The sequence below is a fragment of the Lathyrus oleraceus genome, chromosome 2 (genome assembly GCF_024323335.1).
Source record: "Lathyrus oleraceus cultivar Zhongwan6 chromosome 2, CAAS_Psat_ZW6_1.0, whole genome shotgun sequence".
Lineage (NCBI taxonomy): Eukaryota > Viridiplantae > Streptophyta > Magnoliopsida > Fabales > Fabaceae > Lathyrus > Lathyrus oleraceus.
Window position 1 is genome coordinate 292,343,306 of NC_066580.1, and position 16,499 is coordinate 292,359,804.

Here is a 16,499-nt window from a genome sequence, read left to right on the forward strand (position 1 = left end):
AAATCCCCAGCAGAAGTGGCATTCAGACCAGTTTTCCGGTATTCAGACCGAAGTGGCATTCAGGCCAATTTTCCGATGTTCAGATCGAAGAAGTTTCCGACGTTCAGGTCGACGCAACTTGTGGCATTCAGGCCAATTTTCCGGTATTCAGACCGAAGTGGCATTCAGGCCAATTTTCCGATGTTCAGATCGAAGAAGTTTTCGACGTTCAGGTCGATGCAACTTGTGGCATTCATGCCAGTTTTCCGGTGTTCAGACCGAAGTGGCATTCAAACCAATTTTTCGATGTTCAGATCGAAGAATTTTCCGACATTCAGGTCGACGTAACTTGTGGCATTCAGGCCAGCTTTCCGGTATTCAGACCGAAGTGACATTCAGGCCAGTCTCTCGGTGTTCAGACCGATATTAATAATCTCATAGCTTTCGATGCTCAGATCGAGGTCATTTTCAGTATTCAGACTGATGAGCGGCATTCAGGCCATGGTTATTTCTGTGTACCATTTATTTTGATATCCAGGATAACGTTCTTTTCGGTATTCAGACCGACTCTCACCGTACCAGACGGATTTTTCTTTCAAGACCACCTCTTTGCCGATTCTGACAAGCATTTTTACTTCACTTCACTTCAGTGTGAAATTCTAGTGGAGTGCAAAGTGTTCGTTTGTTCTTGGTATTCAACCACTCTTCACCCTGATCATCTGAAAGCCGAGGCTGTTCATATCGACAGGTTCACAGTGGATTGAATAGGGGTAGCTGTAACACCTCAAAATTTGCCCTCCTCTTCTTGAGACTAGTTTGACACATTGCATTTGATATTTTAGAGCATTAGGCATTGCATTTTGCATCTCATATGAAGATAAGAAGTTCATCCTTCAAAATCTTTTCAAAGATGGAGAAGTTACATGATTCAAGCCTGAGGGTCTCTATGAATTGATTATCAGCCATCTGAGGGCATGGGCTTCAATTAGGATTTCTTGATTCTTCAAAGGTTTTGAGCATTATCTTGTTTGTAAGGATATATTACCATCATCATGGTTCTATCATCATCAAGGGTTTCATAGTTCATTCTCAAGTTCCTTTGGATTAGGGTTGTGACCTCTGGTCAACCTTAATCAATGACATTCTTCCAACTAAGGTTTATTAAAGAGATGAGGTATTTTATTGGGATGAGGATCACATGGTTATCGTAAGGGGCTTACATGAGCTAGGGTTTCCTTTTTGAGCAATTTCCCCAAGTGGTAGAGGCTCAAGTGGATCAAGGCATTTTAAGGTCATCTGAGGACCAAAAGTCAATTGTGGAGTCAGCTGAGGGCTATGAGGTGGGGAAATGATTTGAGACACCTCAATCATGTTCAAATGGGGTTCATTCATCATTCTAAACATCCATCTTGAAGATTCAAAGGTCATGGCAAAAGTAACCAAAAATGGAAAGTGACCTATAATTCAAAGTTTCCAAATTTGGCAAGTTTTTGGTCCACATTCAACTTGACTTTTCAATATCAAAGATGTTTCAAATGGATTTTTGGTGAACATTAAAGTTGTAGGTCTTTGTCTCCCCTTTCCAAAAATTCCTAATTCATGTCCATATGATGAATTGTTGAGGCGTTATGGTCATTTGATCACAAGGTGTGCATGGAAATTCAAAATGGCATAACTTTTGATACAATGCTCCAAATTGGTTCATTCTTTTGGCCAAATGCTTCTCATGTTCAAGACATCTCAAAATGAGCTTTGCCATGCATGGGAAAAGATTGTATGCTCATTATTTCACACATGTTCAAATTGGAGAAAATATTCACCATTCATTTTTGGCTTATGATACAAGCAAGATAACACTTCAATCTTGGCCTTTGGTTGCTCATAAGTGAATTGGAAGCCTTGCATGGGAGAGTGTACGTGGATTATGGCCATAATAGCTCACTTTTCATTTTTTGCAAATGGTTTAATAATTCACTAATCATGTTTAGTGAAGGTCTAAATTGGTTTTCAGTGTAATTAGCATGAGATACAAATAGTGAAACCCTAGCCATAACCACCATAACTAACTTTTGAATTTCCATTTTTTTCCACATAACTCTCAAATATTTTTGCATATTCATGATCCTCATGCTTCACTAATCAAGAATCATCATTAGTTTGGTGCAATTCATCAAGATTTCAAGCAGTTCAAGAGCTTTCTCATGAAGATGGAAGTTGGAAATTGAGGTAGATCCAAGGAGTTTCATCCAATTCTTTTTGCATAAAGCTTCAAGGCAAGTGTATAGGAGTGGATCAGGATCATTAGAGCTTGAGAGAGCACGAATTTAGAGATCTCCGTTTCAGGTGAGTTGAAATTCACTTCCTCCTTTTGCTGATTTTAGGTCATAGATTTGTAGATCTCGTTGAGTAGAGCATGTACATATGAGTAGAATTGAATTTGGCTGAGAATTGAGGAAGTTAGGTTAACTGTAAGTTTAGATCTCAGAAATGTTCTTCTTCGATTTGCAAAATCCATAGAGAATTAGGATGATCCATTAGCATATTTGGATTCAACATTGAAAGAGGATTCGATTGGTGTAAGCCTTGTGGATTTCTGGAATTTTTTTGGGCGGAGTCGCCGTGCATCTCGCCGGAGAAGACGACCGGAGCGTAGCTCCGGCGTCTGCATGTTAGCTAGGGTTTTAATGACTGTGCTGCCATGTGTGCGCTCGCTTGGACAATTGATTGGATGAGATTGTGTTGACTGGACACGCGTGTGAGTTGAATGGTGATTGTGTATGCTGACACATTAATGAAGCGCTGCGTTTTGGTGGTTTGAATGAGAGCCATTGATCTCATCAGCGCGCCATATCCAATGGTTGTGGATTTTTCTGATTTATTCAAATTATTTCTTTCCCTCCATTTTCATATGATATTTCATTTGTTTTGGTTATTTTGATTAATTCATAAAAAATACAAAAATGGTCCAATTGAGTCCCAATTCTTTTTCTTAGTTTTGTATGGATGTCTACTTTTTCATGATGCTGGTTTCATGAATTGTTGATGGCTGGATTTTTATTTGTGAATTTTTGAATTGATATTGTGCCAAATTGACCTATTGCATTCAATGCATTGTGAAATTCTCTATGTTGAGCCATTTGATCCAATTATTTGCATACATGATCTTCATACATGAAATGAATTATTGGTCACTGTTTTTCCTCACATGTTATCATCATTTTTGACACATAGAGAATAATGTGACAATTTGTGTCACATTTTTGACATTGAATTGGTGCATTTTTATTCACATAGCATTTGTATCATTCTGGATTTAATTTTTTGCATGTTGAACATTCATGACATGATGAACTTATACAAAAAATCTCAAAGTCATTGCATGCATTTCTGATTTGTTGTGAATTTTCTAAGTTGGAAGTTCATTTTGTGCATATTTTTGGTCATTGCATGGCATAGGCAATTTGAGACATTTGATTTTTGATTCGATGCTGGTCCTTTTGAGGATATTTTGTGGAGTGTTTGAAGGTGTAATATGTAGAAGGATGGGTTCTATTTTGGTCATTTGGTTAGGTTTTGAACCTTGTCTTTGCACTAGGGTTTTGTACATAAGCTAACTTTGTCTTGTGTTTCAGGTATGGACACTTATCATTGATGGTTGGATTTGTTCTCACTTTGTGACATACAAAATGCATTTGAGTTCTAACCTATGTTTGTTTTATAGGTTTTAGTTGGTGTGGTGAGCTCATGAGCTCCTTTGAGTGCAAAGGCATTTATGCATTGCATTGTGAAGCTGTTAGAGGGTTTCACTATTTGCTTTTTGGTTTTATGACTGAAGTACTAACTGTTTAGTCTTTGTACAGGTACCTTAGTTGCTTGCTTGCTTTTGCTCTTGCTTGAGCCTTGGATTGTGGTTGACACACCACTCAGGTAGTTAGCTTCTTACTTCATGTAGTCTGGAAGTCCTGTCACCTTTTTGGAAGGCATTTTTCTTGCAAGTCCTCCTTCAGAGGCTCTGTTTGTGTTTGTTTAAAATTGTTCCCAAAGACCTCCAAGGAGAGGCATGTGATATTTGATAAGACCTCCAAGAGAAGAGGAAATTGATGGATAAAAGGGATTAGCAGCCAATCCCCCGTTATTCAGTGTGTCGTTCTTTATGCTCGCACTACGTGCTGATGCTTCTGAACATGTGCCCCTGATCTTTTGTCCAGAGTCTGTCAAGTGGAATAAGATCCCACTTTCTGGATCCCCATGCTTTCTTTGTCATGAGCTCACCCTAGTCAGGGTTAAGAGCTATGAGGTCTCATCTTCATTACCATTTTGATCTGCTCACCCTAACGTTCAATGTCAGTGGTTAAGAGCCTAGTTGATTACCCTTACAGTTTGGCTTGTTTGTCGAGGTTGATATGACCCCTCTTGACTAAAGCCCACCCATTGTTTGAGCCTTTTGTATGGATATAGTGTGTGATGCTTGTTCACTTGTGTTGGTATGGTTATTTGTTTTTTGAGTTGACTCGCTTCCTGTGTGAGTTAAGTTCTTGTTAGAGACCTCAACTTAGGGATATTGATTGCATGACAACTATTAGGCTCGAGTCTTAGTCTCCCTATTAGTTTGTTGTCTCCCTGGTCTCTGGTTAGGAGAGTGTTTTACCCCTGTTAAGGGGAACTACGTCGCCCTGATTCTCATACCAGATGAGATATGTAGGCAGGAGGTTGTGAGCAATCTCTCCGGGCACCCTTTTTCTTTTTTTGCTGTGTTGTTTTCGTGTGTTTGTTCACCCTTTTTGTTGAGTCTCTGTTTGTTCACCCTTTAGTTTTTTTGTGTGTTGTTCACCCTTTTCTTTGTTTTGGCGTGAGTACCCGTTTGTTCAGCGTGTGTGTGGTGGTATGTTCATACCTTGGGGATTTCTTCTGTTATAATTGGGGTTCATTTATGACGGTTGTCATTCATATTGGGGTTCATCTTGGGGTTCATTTATGACGGTTGTCATTCATAATGGGGTTCATCTCGGGGTTCATTTTTGATGTTTGTCACTCATTCGGGGTTCACCTATATTCACTTTGGGGTTTAGTTGTGATGAGTGCTATTCGCATCGGGGTTCATCTTTGGTGTTCGCTGGTTAGCGTTTGTTATTGTTAGGAGTCCGATATAAGTAAATGTATTGGCATTCTGTTTCCTTTTGTTTTGTTATTGTTAGGAGTCGGGTGTAAGTCCTGTATTGGCGTTCTGTTTCCTTGTGGGTGTTTCTTTTGACGTCTCAGTGTCCCGTTTTGGTGTCTTGTTTCGGCGTGCGTTAGCCGAGCTACGAGTGCTCTGATTCTCCTCTGGATAGAGAAGATACGTAGGCATAGGACGCGATGTCCTAGCGAGCATGTCCCCCTTTCCCGAACTACGTTGACTCTGATGTTTGTTTCTGACAAACTACGTAGGCCCAGGATGCGATATCCTGCTGAGTCCACTTCCTCCGTTTTCTTTCTCTCCTTCACCTGTTTATTATTCCAGTTTGTGCAATTTCTTTGAGCAGTTTATTAGCAACCCTTTTCCTTTCCTTTGAGTTATCTTTTGAGCGTGGATCCCGTCGAGTACGGTGGACGTGAGGGGTGCTAACACCTTCCCCTTGCGTAACCGACTCCCGTACCTTGTAATCTCTGGTCGTAAGACCGTTCCTTTCCCTTTCTTAGGTTAGTCCTGTGCTCCCTTTCCGTCATAGGATGAATAGCGTCGGTGGCGGATCTGTATTTTTCCGCCGGTTGTTTTTCGCGTTGCGACAATCCACAACCAGTTACTGGGTTAATAAAGGATAAATCGACCGAAAGAAAAGGCATCGGGATACCAAATACTAGGTATAAAGATGATGACCAATCAAATGGAGAGACTATCATTACCATCAAAAGGTAAATGATAGATGACCCGCTGGGGATGCATTGACAAAGACAATGATCTGGGAGATATACTCAAAAGGTGAAGGAATATCAATACTGAATGTTGGATAAAGATAACCGTCAGAGAGGGGATTACATCTACCACTATTAGGTAGAAAACCACGGAAGAGTAACCGTCATCGGTTAGGATGAACAAAAACAAGGTTAACTCTGCAAGGGGATAAAATAGGGTTTACAACTACCGGTATAAGGTAGAAAACCACAGACTCCGCCCGGGAAAAGATGGATAATTGCTGGTTACTGAGTAATCATTCCTCTAAACTACGGGGAAGTGCAAGGATAATCACAAGAGGCCAACTCTAGGAACAAACTAGAGAGGCACGATGAAACAAGACTCATCCCTATGAGGATATAACTCAAGGGGAACTCCATCCCAATACATGTATTGGGAGGAAACAGAAACAACCATCATCCACGAGGACATAACTCAGTGGGGAATATGGAAGGAAGGATAAACACTTTCTGCTTATGGGGCTAACTCTACATGGGGAGATCAGACATAAACATCTACTTGGTGAAATATGTATCACCGACTAGCAGGGGATAACAATCAAAGGTATTTATGGCAAATAATGTAACATGAATATTTGAATGTCAAAATTACATGCAGACATATATGCGTGGTTTATGTATGATGAATGCTGACAAAATGGACATATATAACACAAACAGATCCAACGATCGATGATTCAAACATCTGGTATTACATCTCGAGAGAGAAAGCCAGGCCCACTGGAGAACATCCAATCTAACGGGGGCAAGAGATACCAGGAAACAAAGATCTCTACAAGGGAATGAACATTAGTCACTCCAAGCTGGAGACACGGGCCACTCATGGATAAAATCTGCCGCAGAAGCAACTCTACTGGGGGGAATTATCAGAGGAGATAATGGAACTCTTGTGGGGAACAACCACCAAACATCGTATTACTGACGAAATCACATCTGCTGAGGAGGAAAGGATCATAACTCTGCTGAAGGAAAGATAGACTTCTTCATTAACCACTCTGCTCGGGAGGAAACCACAAACAGGCTCTGAAGGAAGAAGATACAATCATGCCGGGAATATGAACAAATGTCTTACCCTGTTGGGAATCATGCCATCTTTGGGAGAGCACGGAAGACGTCCCAAGTATCCTTTTGTCATTGTGAATGTTCACTTTGTTTAAAAACAACTTATGAAAAATTTATTCATTTTAAAGTAATGACATTTCTCAATGAAAACATGCAAAACATTTGTTGAATAGGAACAGATAAGAGTGCAAATAATTGGATAAAGGCTCAAATTTATTTTATGGGATGGTAGTATGCAAATGGCAAGACTCCATAGATCTTTACAAATTTTAAATTGGTGATATATATTGGAAAAGGGCTACTTTGAACATAATGACCATTTCTCCACCAACTCCGAATCAGATGTATTTGAAGCTTCAATTGACAATGACTGAGCGAGAATCTCTGGCAGATGACAGCTTGTAGAACAAAGTCTTGTCAGGACACAGTTACTTGCAAAATCCTAAATTTTTGCCTAGATTGCCCCAGGGTGAGGTGTTCAATCTAGCGGGATACATACTCATTTTTTATGTCTCTAACTTTTGCCTGGATCTCCCTTTCGGGTTTTCAATCCACCGAGACGCTCATTTTTGCCTAAGCCGCCCTTTCGGGTTTTCAACTTAGCGAGCTATTCTGTTTTTATTTTAGGCGAAATATTTCTTGACTACATCTGAATTCACAGGACGAGTGAAATCCTCCCCATCCATAGTTGTGAGTATCAAAGCACCACCTGAAAAGGCTCTCTTAACAACATATGGACCTTCATAGTTTGGAGTCCACTTGCCCCTGGAATCGGGCGCGAAAGACAAGACTTTCTTGAGCACAAAGTCACCTTCTCAAAACACACGAGGCTTGACCTTCTTATCAAAGGCTTTCTTCATCCTTTCCTGATATAACTGACGATGGCACATGGCAGTCAATCTCTTTTCTTCGATTAAATTCAGTTGGTCATAACGACTCTGAACCCATTCAGCATCAGTCAACTTGGATTCCATCAAGACTCTCATTGATGGGATCTCCACCTCTACTGGGAGCACAACCTCCATGCCGTAAACAAGAGAGAAAGGGGTTGCCCATGTTGAAGTGCGGACAGACGTACGATATCCATGCAAAGCAAATGGCAACATCTCATGTCAATCTTTGGACAATTTTCTTGATATTCTTATTAGCAGCTTCAACAACCCCATTCATCTTGGATCTGTAAAGGGAAGAATTATGATGTGCAATCTTGAACTCGCTACATAGCTCTTTCATCATCTTGTTGTTCAAGTTAGATCCATTGTCAGTAATGATCTTATCCGGCACGCCATATCGGTATATGAGTTGATTCTTAATAAACCTCACGACCACCTGCCTAGTCACATTTGCATATGATGCCGCTTCGACCCACTTGGTGAAGTAATCAATTGCTACGAGAATAAATCTGTGACCGTTGGACGCTTTTGGCTCTATCATGCCAATCATGTCAATTCCCCACATGGAGAAAGGCCATGGTGATGAAATCACTTTCAGGAGTGTCAGGGGAATATGAATCTTATCCGCATAAATCTGACACTGATGGTATTTCTTCACATATTTGCAGCAGTCAGACTCCATTGTTAACCAATAGTAGCCTGCTCTCAACATCTTTCTAGCCATGGCATGTCCGTTGGAATGAGTACCAAAAGAACCCTCATGGACCTCAGTCATTAACAGGTCTGCTTCGTGTCTATCCACACATCTGAGCAAAACCATGTCAAAGTTTCTCTTATAAAGTACATCGCCATTGAGGTAAAAACTGCCTGATAATCTTCTCAAAGTTTTTCTATCTTTCACAAATGCCCCAGGCGGGTAAATCTGGCTTTGAAGAAATCACTTGATATCATAATACCATGGCTTATCATCTTGCACCTCCTCTACTGCAAATACATGAGCTGGTCTGTCCAAGCGCATCACAGTGATATTGGGAACTTCATTCCAAAGTCTTACCACAATCATCGAAGCAAGTGTAGCAAGAGCATCTGCCATTCGATTCTCATCTCGAGGAATATGATGGAAGTCAACCTCAGTAAAGAATGTTGAAATCCTCCTCGCATAATCTCTATAGGGGATGAGGCCAGGCTGATACGTCTCTCATTCACCCTTAATCTAATTAACAACAAGGGCCGAATCACCATATACATCAAGATGCTTGATCCTGAGATCAATACACTCTTCCAATCCCATGATACAAGCCTCATACTCAGCCATATTATTCATGCATTTGAAAGTTAGCCTTGCTGTAAAAGGAAAATGTGTGCCTTAAGGAGTAATAATCACTGCCCCAATACCATTTCCATATTGATTTACAGCGCCATCAAACACCATGCCCCATCGGGAACCAGGCTCTGGCCCTTCATCAAGCGTAGGCTCATCACAATCTTTCATTTTCAAATACAGAATCTCTTCATCTGGGAAGTCATACTGAACAGACTGATAATCCTCAATTGGTTGATGTGCCAAGTGGTTAGCCAAGATACTACCTTTTATAGCCTTCTGAGCTCGATACTCAATATCATACTCAGACAACCACATCTGCCAACGGGCAATCCTCCCAGTTAAAGCAGGCTTCTCAAAGATATACTTGATTGGTTCCATTTTGGATATCAACCAAGTTGTATGATTCAACATATACTGGCGTAAGCGCTTAGCAGCCCAAGCCAAAGCACAACATGTTTACTCAAGCATCGAGTATCGAGACTCACACTCAGTGAACTTCTTACTCAGGTAGTATATAGCATATTCTTTCTTTCCTAATTCATCTTGCTGACCAAGGACACAACCCATTGAGTCTTCAAGAACTGTCAGATACATAATCAACGGTCTCCCTTCCACAGGCGGAGACAAAATCAGAGGCTTAGATAAATACTCTTTAATACTGTCAAAGGACTTTTGGCAATCCTCAGTCCAATCATGAGACTGATCTTTCTGGAGGAGCTTGAATATCGGCGCACATGTGGCAGTCATGTGGGATATAAATCTGGAAATATAATTCAAGCGGCCAAGAAAACCTCGGACTTGCTTCTCATTTTTGGGCGCAGGTATCTCTTGTATTGCTTTGACCTTCGCGGGATCAACCTCAATACCTCTTTCGCTGACAATAAAGCTCAATAACTTGCCGGAACGGACTCCAAATATACACTTGTTAGGATTTAGACGAAGCTTATACTTCCTCAAACGCTGAAAAAGTTTCAACAAGTGCTCTACATGTTCAACTTCCGTTCTTGACTTCGTGATCATATCATCAACATACACCTCGATATCCTTATGCATCATATCATGAAACAAGGTAGTCATAGCTCGTTGATATGTGGCTCTGGAATTCTTCAAACCGAAGGGCATCACTCGATAACAGAATGTTCCCCAAGGTGTGATGAATATTGTCTTCTCCATATCCTCGGGTGCCATTTTAATCTGATTATATCCGGAAAATCCATCCATAAACGAGAAGACATTGAATTTAGCTGTATTATCTACCGACATATCTATATGTGGTAGAGGATAATCATCTTTCGGACTAGCTTTATTCAAGTCTCTATAGTCCACACACATTCGGACTTTTCCATCTTTCTTTGGCACAGGCATAATATTGGTCACCCATTGAGGATATGTAGAAGTCACCAGAAACCCTGCATCAATTTGCTTCTGAACTTCTTCTTTGATCTTCACTGCCATATCAGGATGAGTTCTTCTGAGCTTTTTCTTCACGGGTACGCACTCAGGCTTCAATGGCAAGAAATGTTGCACGATATCAGTATCTAGACCAGGCAAAGACGTCGACGTATTCTCGTAGCAACTCAATCAACCCCTTCTTAACATATTCTTCCAGGAGTGCCCCAATCTTCACTTCTCGCACACAATCTTCAGACCCCAAGTTGACTGTTTCCAGATTCTCAAGATGCGGCTGAATGATCTTCTCTTCTTGCTCAAGTAGACGGGTAATCTCGTCAGGAATCTCTTCAACATCATCTTCTTCCGCCTCAAATACAGGGAACTCAAAGTTAGGAGATGGTGTTGGATCATTATGTTCAATGGGGTTGACCACCCTGCATAATGATTTTGGATATAAAAGATTTTAGAATTCAAACAAGGAAAATCATTATGCAGATGAAAAGATTGATTTTATTCTTATTTTAAGGGTTTTATGTGATCACCAATTTCATGCAAAAGCGAAAAGTGAAAATAAATGGAAAAACAAACATTTAACATGAATTTATTGAATGAAAATATCATTGTATTTATGAGCCAACAATGTCATCACTCCTCCTTTTGGCATGGGAGGAGGGTTTTTAAACATAATGAACATTACTTTGACTTATGGATAAATGTTGGAATATCAACAACGACTCAATTATTGCAGACCCCTCTAGGGATGATAAAGTTGCCAGAATCCTCTGCACCCTCTTCCAAAATAGCGGCAGCTTCCTCATCTTGACCGGTGTGGATGAACCCACCACTCTTGAACAACCCTTTCTTGTGGAAGACACCAAAAGAATACCCTATGCCAGCCCGGGATTTGATGTCTTCTAGCTTAATCATTTTCCCTAATCCAGCAGTTGCACCATGCTTGATGGCCAACTTTGCATCTCTATAGGACGCAAATGAAGAAGTTCCTTTCTAAATAGGCTCGGCAATAAATAAAGCTTGGAACGGAATTCCAACTTCATCCTCAGCGTCTATATAAGAGAAGGAAGACAACTGGATAACCAGGAGAGCCTTTTCTCCCTCTACCACCACCAGCTTCTTGTTTTTGACAAACTTCAGTTTCTGGTGTAGGGTAGATGTCACGGCGCCTGCCTCGTGAATCCATGGTCTGCCCAGAAGACAGTTATACGATGGGTGAATGTCCATGACCTGGAAGGTGATCAGGAAATCACTTGGTCCAATCATGACTGGGAGCTCAACCTCTCCAATCACAGTTTTACGGGACCCATCGAAAGCTTTAACTAACACATTCAATGATGACCCAGTGTCCACCAACACATTGGACATTGCATCATCTTTACAGCTCATGGAGATGTGTAGTGCCAAGTTGTGGTCTCTTCCCTCCTCGGGGAGATCAGCATCACAAAAACTTAAATTGTTACAAGCGGTGATGTTTGCAACAATACTGTCGAATTGCTCAATCGTGACGTCATGAGCCACATACGCCACATCCAACACCTTCTGCAGAGCTTCTCGATGTGGTTCTGACTTCATCAGCAAGGATATTACAGAGATCTTGGATGGCGTCTATAGAAGCTGATCTACCACGTTGTACTCACTCCTTTTGATGAGCCTCAGCATCTCCTCACAGTCTTCTTTCGTATTGCCACTCTGGCCAACAGAGATAGGAGTTTTCAACGTAGAGGCAGGTTTGGCAACAAGTGTCGGATTCGTGGCATTCACAGCAATACCAACCGGGCGTTCAGCATAATCAGCAGCGTCAGCTCTTCGAACATCAATTTGGGGTTTCGGCGGAGCCGAGAAGACACGACCGCTACGGGTCAAGCCGCTGACGTCGACAATATTGACAACAGATGTAGAAGGTAGGGGAACCTCTTTCCCATCCTCCAATGCCACAACATTGTAGCGATAGGGGACCGCCTTCTCAGAAGAGTATGGCACAGGGCCGAGTACTTTAATGGTCAAAGCAGGAGAAGCCTTTCGCTTGCTACCATCATACTTGATGACAACAGGCTCAGGGATCTGAAATACTGGAGAAATTACATTGACTTCATCAGCATCTTCATCAATGTTTCTGTTTTGAAGTATATCAGTGACTCCTTCATCCAGCATTTCTTGAACATCTTTGCACACTTGGCAACATCCTCTTTGATTGACAGAACAAACTCGGCATCTTTCGTGGTCGTGCTCGTAATGACTGTACTCACACAACAATCTATGCATCTTGACCAGAGATTGTCGAATATGGATGACATATTTGACTTTGTATTTACCAGGGCAACCCTGGACCATGTTGACAGATTCCCCATGCTCAGGCAATGGGTTCTTCTTTACATTAGGACCTACGTCCTCGAAACACGGGATACCACATCTCACAAGGTCTTGAACCTTGGTCTTCAGTGGGTAGCAGTTTTCCACGTCATGTCCGGGAGCACCGGAATGATAAACACAATGTAATTCTGGCTTATACCACCACTGGGGATTGGTAGGTATAGTCGGCGGGTCTCGTGGAGTAATCAATTTCCTCTCTATCAAGGAGGGATATAATTCATCATAGGTCAGGGGGATAGGATCAAAGGTGACCCTCTTCCTCTCATAGCTTGTATTGGCTTGATTATTATTTCGAGGCTGGTAGGCCTGCTGTTAAGGACGGTGCTGTTGTTGTTGATATTGTTGATATTGTTGTTGCTGATTATTATTGTGATGCTGATATTGTTGATTATCTCTGAAAATAGGTGCTATCTGAGCCACCTGATGCTGGTTACCGGCAGGACGCACGGTCTTCCTCCTCACTGAGGGTATTCTTGGTTTAACATAGGACGTCACAGCATGTGCCTTGCCATCTTTCTTCTTTGCAAACGCCCCATAACATTTGGCAGAAGAGCCTTCTTCTCTGGTCAGGTGCCCTTCCCTGACTCCCTCTTCCAGACACATCCCCATGTTCATCATCTCGGTGAAGTCAGAAGGAGCGCTGGCAATCATTTGCTCGTAATAAAAAAAACTCAAGGTCTTCAGAAAGATCTTGGTCATCTCTTTCTCCTCCACCGGGGGCACAATCTGTGCTGCTACCTCTCGCCACCTCTGGGCGTACTCTTTTAAAGTTTCTTTGTCCTTCTGGGACATGGCTCTCAATTGATCCCTATCGGGAGCCATATCCATGTTATACTTGTACTGCTTGACGAAGTCCTCGCCAAGGTCGTTGAAGGATCGAATGTTCGCGCTGTCCAAGCCCATATACCATCTTAGGGCAGCACCGAACAAACTGTCCTGGAAGTAGTGAATGAGAATTTGTCATTGTCGGTCTGAGTCGACATTTTCCTGGCATACATGACCAGGTGGCTGAGAGGGCAAGTATTTCCCTTGTACTTTTCAAAGTTAGGTACTTTGAACTTTACCGGGATCTTGACATTAAGGACCAAATAGAGTTCAGCACCAGACTTGCCGAAGAGGTCCTTTCCTCGAAGAGTTTTCAATTCCTTGCGAAGCTCAAGAAATTGGTCATTCATAGCATCCATCTTTTCATAGACATCTAGGACCTCAGACGACTCAGAATGATAGATTGTGTCGTATACTCTGGGCATAGTATGCACGACAGGAGGAGGAACAACTAGGACCGGGCTAGATGCCGGCAGAGAAGCAAAAGTGGGTGCAGGACCCTCAGGGAGGGTTGAAGGCCCAGCCACAACCAAAGGTGTAGGTCTTGGATACTCATAAGCCATGAGGTACTCGGAATCTCTCCTCCTAACCCAAGAGGTATAGGGTTCCAAAGCGATACAGTTCTTCAGACCTAGCTCTTTCCTTCCTTTCCTATGGATCTTGCGCCAAGCGTGGACCATCCTGCCCTTCAAGCCTTGGGGATCTTTACCCTCCCAAAAGAACACACCCTCTAACAGAATGTTATTAGGTTTATCCTTTAGGGGGAACCCAAGCTGACGACGTGCCAAAATAGGGTTGTAGTTAATCCCACCACATGTACCAAGAAGAGGCACATTGGAGAATTCACCACAAAGAGTCAATAATATGCACACCATCATATACACGGTTGTACCAAAAGATATCATCATTAGTGAGAGACATAAGTCTAGTGGACCATCGTAGACATCCTTTGTTCTCCTTGAAGGCGACCGTCTGTGGCAAGTGCGAAATAAACCACTTGTACAACAGAGGCAAACAGGACACAATGCTACCACCACCCTTTGCATTCCTCATATGCAAAGAAAAGTAAGTTTCACCCAACAGAGTCGGAACTGGATTAAGAGTAGCGAAAATCCTAATAGCGTTCACATCCACAAACTTGTCGATGTTGGGGAATAACACTAGCCCATAGATGAGAAGTATAAATATAGCCTCAAAGGTGTCCTCACTCATGGCCTTCCCATACATAGTAGCTTGAGCAATGAGGAACTCAGAAGGGAGACCTTGAATTCCACCTTTGGTAGTCATATGAGCACCAAACAGAGATTCATCTATATGCAACATGTCAGCTATCTCTTGAGAAGTAGGAACACTCTCTAAGCCACTGAACGGCAATTGGTCTAGAATAGGTATACCCACAAGATAGGCATACTCCTCAAGCGTGGGCAAAAGCTAAAAATCCGGAAATGTGAAGCAACGGTACAAGGGATCATAAAATTGCACCAATACACTCATCAATCCTTCGTCCACCTGAGTAGTCAAAACAGATAGAAGCTTCCCAAAATGAGCCTTGAAACCCAAGGGATCTAGTACATAGGATGTCAAATTCCTTAGCTCTTTCAAGTCGGGTTGTCTGAAACTGTACTTCTTTGTATTCCTTATTTGTCTTTCCATGTCTGAAAATTTGCAAATAGACCTCTTAAGTTCCTTGAAAATTTTCTCATTATTGATGATATGGATGCAAATGGGTGCATGAATGCATGAATGCAACAATCACACTCAAGGATCAAGCAAAACACACCAAACAAAGGTCATGGGATGGATCATGTCATCCTTAATATCAATCATCCATTTTGGTGGATTATGGTTTACACCTTATCAACATCCAAGTTCCATTGATATTAAGGATACAAGAACGGATCGACCATGAATCAAGGGTTTGTTGCAAGTCACGAGCATGGAGTCTTGATTAAGAACCACCCAAAGGGATTGTACTAGGGTTTAAACCTGCCAAACATGTTCTACAAGAGGTTCCCATAGACATCATCCCATCTTTCGGATATTATCGGATAAACGACTACTCGTATTCCAAAAATATTCTCAAGAGAGACTCTTATGAGTGTAGTATCGCGTAACAATCATATCAAATCTTACATTTGAACGACTTTCGCACTACATCCTAAGAATAGGCCAAGATGGGCTTGGTAAACTAAGGTCCTTGGCTTCTAAGGTCTATATTGGAAAGAGTAATGTCTAACCACAACTACTTGTGTGACATTATTGATCCCAACATGACCTCCACCAAGTGAATGGGCTTGCAAGTCAACTTGCTAAGGAATAACTCCACACAAGTCAACAAGACTATGCCATTCTCCTATCCTAAGTGCACTCGAGTTCGGGTATAGAACTCATCTCACAAACATCACCAAGCATACAAGGAATTAATATTCAAGCAATTCAATCATTACATACAATACAGTAATCCCAAATTGCACAAAAAATAGGTCACAAAACAATATACAATACAATACAACAAATATGAAAAGAAGGCAAAACCCACTAGGCAAATTTCCCCAGCAGAGTCGCCACTTTTCTGTAGCGGGTTATTCGTTACCATTAGAGATATTGACTAAATCCAAGGTAAACCATACATGTCAAGTCGCCACCGCACTTCTATTAATCCAGAGGAATGGTTAGAAAGCGAACAA